Genomic DNA, 6365 nt, shown 5'->3' on the forward strand with positions numbered 1-6365 from the left:
CTTTGTGTGACTGTAGTGAAGAGCTGGACTCCACTGATACAGAGCACCGAGGGGGAGCGCCACTCACTATCAGGAGGATGCCTCTGTGACGGACACTGAAAGATCAGCTGTGACACAGGCTGACAGCTGCCTACCGCTGATGAAGAGGAGAGCTGAAGACATCAGTCAGCTTTAAGCACTGCTTAAAGCTATAAGGTAAACTTTTGCAGCTGCAGTAGAGGGCAATGAAGTATACATGGTGGGTACTTATATTAATTTGCTGCAACTTATTTGTTTACTGCTTGCTTCAAAGGTACATTATATATACATATATATATATCTATATATAACAGCGGCACTTGATACGGACTCCTTGAAAAAAATACTGAGGCAGTGCCTCAGTATTTTTTTTAAGAAGTCCGTATCGAGTGCCGCTACTTTCTATATACACTGCTTCCATGAGACTGGCACCACGGCTGCTGCTATTTAATGTAATTTGGAGTGCTGGCTTCCATGCATATTATATATATATATATATATTAGGGGTGAGCGGGTTCGGATTTCTGAAATCCGAACCCCCCCCGAGCCCCCCCGATCCGAGTCCGATCCGAGTCAGGCTCGACTTTTCCCGCCTGACTCGGATCTGAAATCGAGGCAAAACGTCATCATCCCGCCTTCCGAGTCTCGCGGGTTTTGGATCCTATATAAGGTACCCGCGTCGGCGCCATTTTCTCACTCGGCTGTGGACAGTGAAGAGGGAGGGTGGGAGTTAGGGCTGTGTAGTGTAGTGCTGCTGTTGTCCACTACTTCAAAGTCCATAGGGGCTGGCTGTGTTGTGCTGTGCTGCTGTTGTTAATAGGGGCTGTGTCCACTACTTCAAAGTCCATAGGGGCTGGCTGGATTGTGTTGTGCAGTCAGTTCTCCATAGGGGCTGTGTCCACTCCAAAGTCCTGTGCAGTGTCCCAGTCCTAAAGGGGTGCTGTAGTGTTGTCCAGGGGGTGCTCTGTCCATCAGGGGTGATCCCCCCAAGTGCTAAAAAAATAATATATTTTCTGTGTTTGTGAATTGTGTGCGCAGTAGCCGCACGTGCATCAACAAAGTAGTGTCAAGCGTGCGCCTGTGTCATAAGTAAAGGGCCGGCTGGCTTGACCGTTAAAGGGTGCTGTAACCCCCGAAAGTACACTCCAGTCCAAACCAAAAAAAAATTATTTTCTGTGTTTGTGAATTGTGTGCGCAGTAGCCGCACGTGCATCAACAAAGTAGTGCCAAGCGTGCGCCTGTGTCATAAGTAAAGGGCCGGCTGGCTTGACCGTTAAAGGGTGCTGTAACCCCCGAAAGTACACTCCAGTCCAAACCAAAAAAAAATTATTTTCTGTGTTTGTGAATTGTGTGCGCAGTAGCCGCATGTGCATCAACAAAGTAGTGCCAAGCGTGCGCCTGTGTCATAAGTAAAGGGCCGGCTGGCTTGACCATTAAAGGGTGCTGTAACCCCCAAAGTACACTCCAGTCCAAACCAAAAAAAAAAATATTTTCTGTGTTTGTGAATTGTGTGCGCAGTAGCCACACGTGCATCAACAAAGTAGTGCCAAGCGTGCGCCTGTGTCATAAGTAAAGGGCCGGCTGGCTTGACCGTTAAAGGGTGCTGTAACCCCCGAAAATACACTCCAATCCAAACCAAAAAAAAATAATTTTCTGTGTTTGTGAATTGTGTGCGCAGTAGCCGCACGTGCATCAACAAAGTAGTGCCAAGCGTGCGCCTGTGTCATAAGTAAAGGGCCGGCTGGCTTGACCGTTGAGGGTGCTGTAACCCCCGAAAGTACACTCCAGTCCAAACCAAAAAAAAAATTATTTTCTGTGTTTGTGAATTGTGTGCGCAGTAGCCGCACATGCATCAACAAAGTAGTGCCAAGCATGCGCCTGTGTCATAAGTAAAGGGCCGGCTGGCTTGACCGTTAAGGGTGCTGTAACCCCCGAAAGTACACTCCAGTCCAAACCAAAAAAAAAATTATTTTCTGTGTTTGTGAATTGTGTGCGCAGTAGCCGCACGTGCATCAACAAAGTAGTGCCAAGCGTGCGCCTGTGTCATAAGTAAAGGGCCGGCTGGCTTGACCGTTAAGGGTGCTGTAACCCCCTAAAGTACACTCCAGTCCAAACCAAAAAAAAAATTATTTTCTGTGTTTGTGAATTGTGTGCGAAGTAGCCGCACGTGCATCAACAAAGTAGTGCCAAGCGTGCGCCTGTGTCATAAGTAAAGGGCCGGCTGGCTTGACCGTTAAGGGTGCTGTAACCCCCGAAAGTACACTCCAGTCCAAACCAAAAAAAAAATTATTTTCTGTGTTTGTGAATTGTGTGCGAAGTAGCCGCACGTGCATCAACAAAGTAGTGCCAAGAGTGCGCCTGTGTCATAAGTAAAGGGCCGGCTGGCTTGACCGTTAAAGGGTGCTGTAACCCCCAAAGTACACTCCAGTCCAAACCAAAAAAAAAATTATTTTCTGTGTTTGTGAATTGTGTGCGCAGTAGCCGCACGTGCATCAACAAAGTAGTGCCAAGCGTGCGCCTGTGTCATAAGTAAAGGGCCGGCTGGCTTCACCGTTAATGGGTGCTGTAACCCCCGAAAGTACACTCCAGTCCAAAGCAAAAAAAAATTATTTTCTGTGTTTGTGAATTGTGTGCGCAGTAGCCGCACGTGCATCAACAAAGTAGTGCCAAGCGTGCGCCTGTGTCATAAGTAAAGGGCCGGCTGGCTTGACCGTTAAGGGTGCTGTAACCCCCGAAAGTACACTCCAGTCCAAACCAAAAAAAAATTATTTTCTGTGTTTGTGAATTGTGTGCGAAGTAGCCGCACGTGCATCAACAAAGTAGTGCCAAGCGTGCGCCTGTGTCATAAGTAAAGGGCCGGCTGGCTTGACCGTTAAGGGTGCTGTAACCCCCGAAAGTACACTCCAGTCCAAACCCAAAAAAAAATTATTTTCTGTGTTTGTGAATTGTGTGCGCAGTAGCCGCACGTGCATCAACAAAGTAGTGCCAAGAGTGCGCCTGTGTCATAAGTAAAGGGCCGGCTGGCTTGACCGTTAAAGGGTGCTGTAACCCCCGAAAGTACACTCCAGTCCAAACCAAAAAAATAATAATTTTCTGTGTTTGTGAATTGTGTGCGCAGTAGCCGCACGTGCATCAACAAAGTAGTGCCAAGCGTGCGCCTGTGTCATAAGTAAAGGGCCGGCTGGCTTGACCGTTAAGGGTGCTGTAACCCCCTAAAGTACACTCCAGTCCAAACCAAAAAAAAAATTATTTTCTGTGTTTGTGAATTGTGTGCGAAGTAGCCGCACGTGCATCAACAAAGTAGTGCCAAGCGTGCGCCTGTGTCATAAGTAAAGGGCCGGCTGGCTTGACCGTTAAGGGTGCTGTAACCCCCGAAAGTACACTCCAGTCCAAACCCAAAAAAAAATTATTTTCTGTGTTTGTGAATTGTGTGCGCAGTAGCCGCACGTGCATCAACAAAGTAGTGCCAAGAGTGCGCCTGTGTCATAAGTAAAGGGCCGGCTGGCTTGACCGTTAAAGGGTGCTGTAACCCCCAAAGTACACTCCAGTCCAAACCAAAAAAAAAATTATTTTCTGTGTTTGTGAATTGTGTGCGCAGTAGCCGCACGTGCATCAACAAAGTAGTGCCAAGCGTGCGCCTGTGTCATAAGTAAAGGGCCGGCTGGCTTCACCGTTAATGGGTGCTGTAACCCCCGAAAGTACACTCCAGTCCAAAGCAAAAAAAAAATATTTTCTGTGTTTGTGAATTGTGTGCGCAGTAGCCGCACGTGCATCAACAAAGTAGTGCCAAGCGTGCGCCTGTGTCATAAGTAAAGGGCCGGCTGGCTTGACCGTTAAGGGTGCTGTAACCCCCGAAAGTACACTCCAGTCCAAACCAAAAAAAAAATTATTTTCTGTGTTTGTGAATTGTGTGCGAAGTAGCCGCACGTGCATCAACAAAGTAGTGCCAAGCGTGCGCCTGTGTCATAAGTAAAGGGCCGGCTGGCTTGACCGTTAAGGGTGCTGTAACCCCCGAAAGTACACTCCAGTCCAAACCAAAAAAAAAATTATTTTCTGTGTTTGTGAATTGTGTGCGCAGTAGCCGCACGTGCATCAACAAAGTAGTGCCAAGAGTGCGCCTGTGTCATAAGTAAAGGGCTGGCTGGCTTGACCGTTAAAGGGTGCTGTAACCCCCGAAAGTACACTCCAGTCCAAACCAAAAAAAAAATTATTTTCTGTGTTTGTGACTTGTGTGCGCAGTAGCCGCACGTGCATCAACAAAGTAGTGCCAAGCGTGCGCCTGTGTCATAAGTAAAGGGCCGGCTGGCTTTACCGTTAAGGGTGCTGTAACCCCCGAAAGTACACTCCAGTCCAAACCAAAAAAAAAATTATTTTCTGTGTTTGTGAATTGTGTGCGCAGTAGCCGCACGTGCATCAACAAAGTAGTGCCAAGAGTGCGCCTGTGTCATAAGTAAAGGGCCAGCTGGCTTGACCGTTAAAGGGTGCTGTAACCCCCAAAGTACACTCCAGTCCAAACCAAAAAAAAAAATATTTTCTGTGTTTGTGAATTGTGTGCGAAGTAGCCGCACGTGCATCAACAAAGTAGTGCCAAGCGTGCGCCTGTGTCATAAGTAAAGGGCCGGCTGGCTTGACCGTTAAAGGGTGCTGTAACCCCCGAAAGTACACTCCAGTCCAAACCAAAAAAAAAATTATTTTCTGTGTTTAGCCGCACGTATATATCAAATCGATATAACATAAATGGAGGACCAAACTTTCTCCGATAAAAATAAAATAGAGAAAGATCAAGAACCACTTCCTCCTAGTGCTGAAGCTGCTGCCACCAGTCATGACATAGACGATAACATGCCATCAACGTCGTCTGCCAAGGCCGATGCCCAATGTCATAGTAGAGGGCACATACAATCCCAAATGGCAAAGTTCAGGAAAATGACCTTGAAAAAGACATTTAAATCAGCTGAAGAGAAACGTAAACTTGACAATATGCCATTTACGACACGGAGTGGCAAGGAACGGCTAAGGTCGATCCCTAGTATGTTCATGACTAGTGGTTCAGCTTCACATGACGATGGAAGCCCTCCTCCCACTAAAAAAATCAAAAGAGTTAAACTGGCAAAAGCACAGCGAAGAACTGTGCTTTCTAAGAAGATATCACAAATCCCCAAGGAGAGTCCAAGTGTGGTGGTGGTTGCGATGCCTGACCTTCCCAGCACTGGACGGGAAGAGGTGGCTCTTTCCACCATTTGCACGCCCCCTGCAAGTGCTGAAAGGAGCACCCACAGTCCACTTGCTGATATGCAAATTGAAGATGTCACTGTTGAAGTACAACAGGAAGAGGATACTGGTGTAGCTGGCGCTGAGGAGGAAGTTGGCGAGGAGGATTCTGATGGTGATGTGGTTTGTTTAAATCAGGCTCCGGGGGAGACAGTTGTTGTCCGTGGGATGAAAAAGCCCATCACGGTCATGCCTGGGCAGAAGACCAAACATTCCACCTCTTTGGTCTGGCAATATTTCTATCCAAATCCGGACAACAACTGTCTTGCCATATGTACCATATGTAAAGGTGAAATAAGTAGGGGTAGGGACGTCAACCACCTAGGAACATCCTCCCTTATACGGCACCTGCAGCGCGTTCATAAAAAGTTACTGTCAAGTTCAGAAACTTTGGCTAAGACCGTAAGCAGTCCAGGGACACCTAAATCCCGTTGTCCTGTTGTATCCAAGCGCCTGCAAACCACACCGTCAACTCCCTCCTCGTCAATTTCCTCCTTAGTCAGGATCGGAAGTAGTCCTGCAGGCCATGTCACTGGCATGACTGACTCTCCTATCCGGGATTCCTCTGGAGGATCCTGCATTGCTACGCCTACTGCTGCCGCTGCTGCTGTTGCTGCTGCTGGGAGTCGTTCATCATCCCAGAGAGGAAGTAGAAACACCACTACTTTTACTAAACAATTGACCCTCCAACAGTCCTTAGCGAGGAGGATGAAGTACGACAGCAGTCATCCTGTAGCAAAACGTATAACTGAGGCCTTGACTGCTATGTTGGTGTTAGACGTGCGTCCGGTATCCGCCATTAGTGCAGTGGGATTTAGACAATTGATGGAGGTAGTGTGTCCCCGGTTCCAAATCCCGTCTAGATTCCACCTGCATCCTCAAAGCAGCAGCGACAAGCGTGCGTCTGTCTGTTAAAGGGTGGTGTAACCCTCAAAGTGCTCTCCAAACAATATAAAAAAATAATTTCTGTGTTTGTGAATTGTGTGGGCTGTAGCTGCACGTGTATCAACAAAGGAGCAGCGCCAAGCGTGCACCTGTGTCCCATAAATAAAGGGCCAGCTGGCTTGTCCGTTAAA

Source organism: Taudactylus pleione, unplaced genomic scaffold (assembly GCF_031769625.1).
Source record: "Taudactylus pleione unplaced genomic scaffold, aTauple2 ptg000039l, whole genome shotgun sequence".
Taxonomy (NCBI): domain Eukaryota; kingdom Metazoa; phylum Chordata; class Amphibia; order Anura; family Myobatrachidae; genus Taudactylus; species Taudactylus pleione.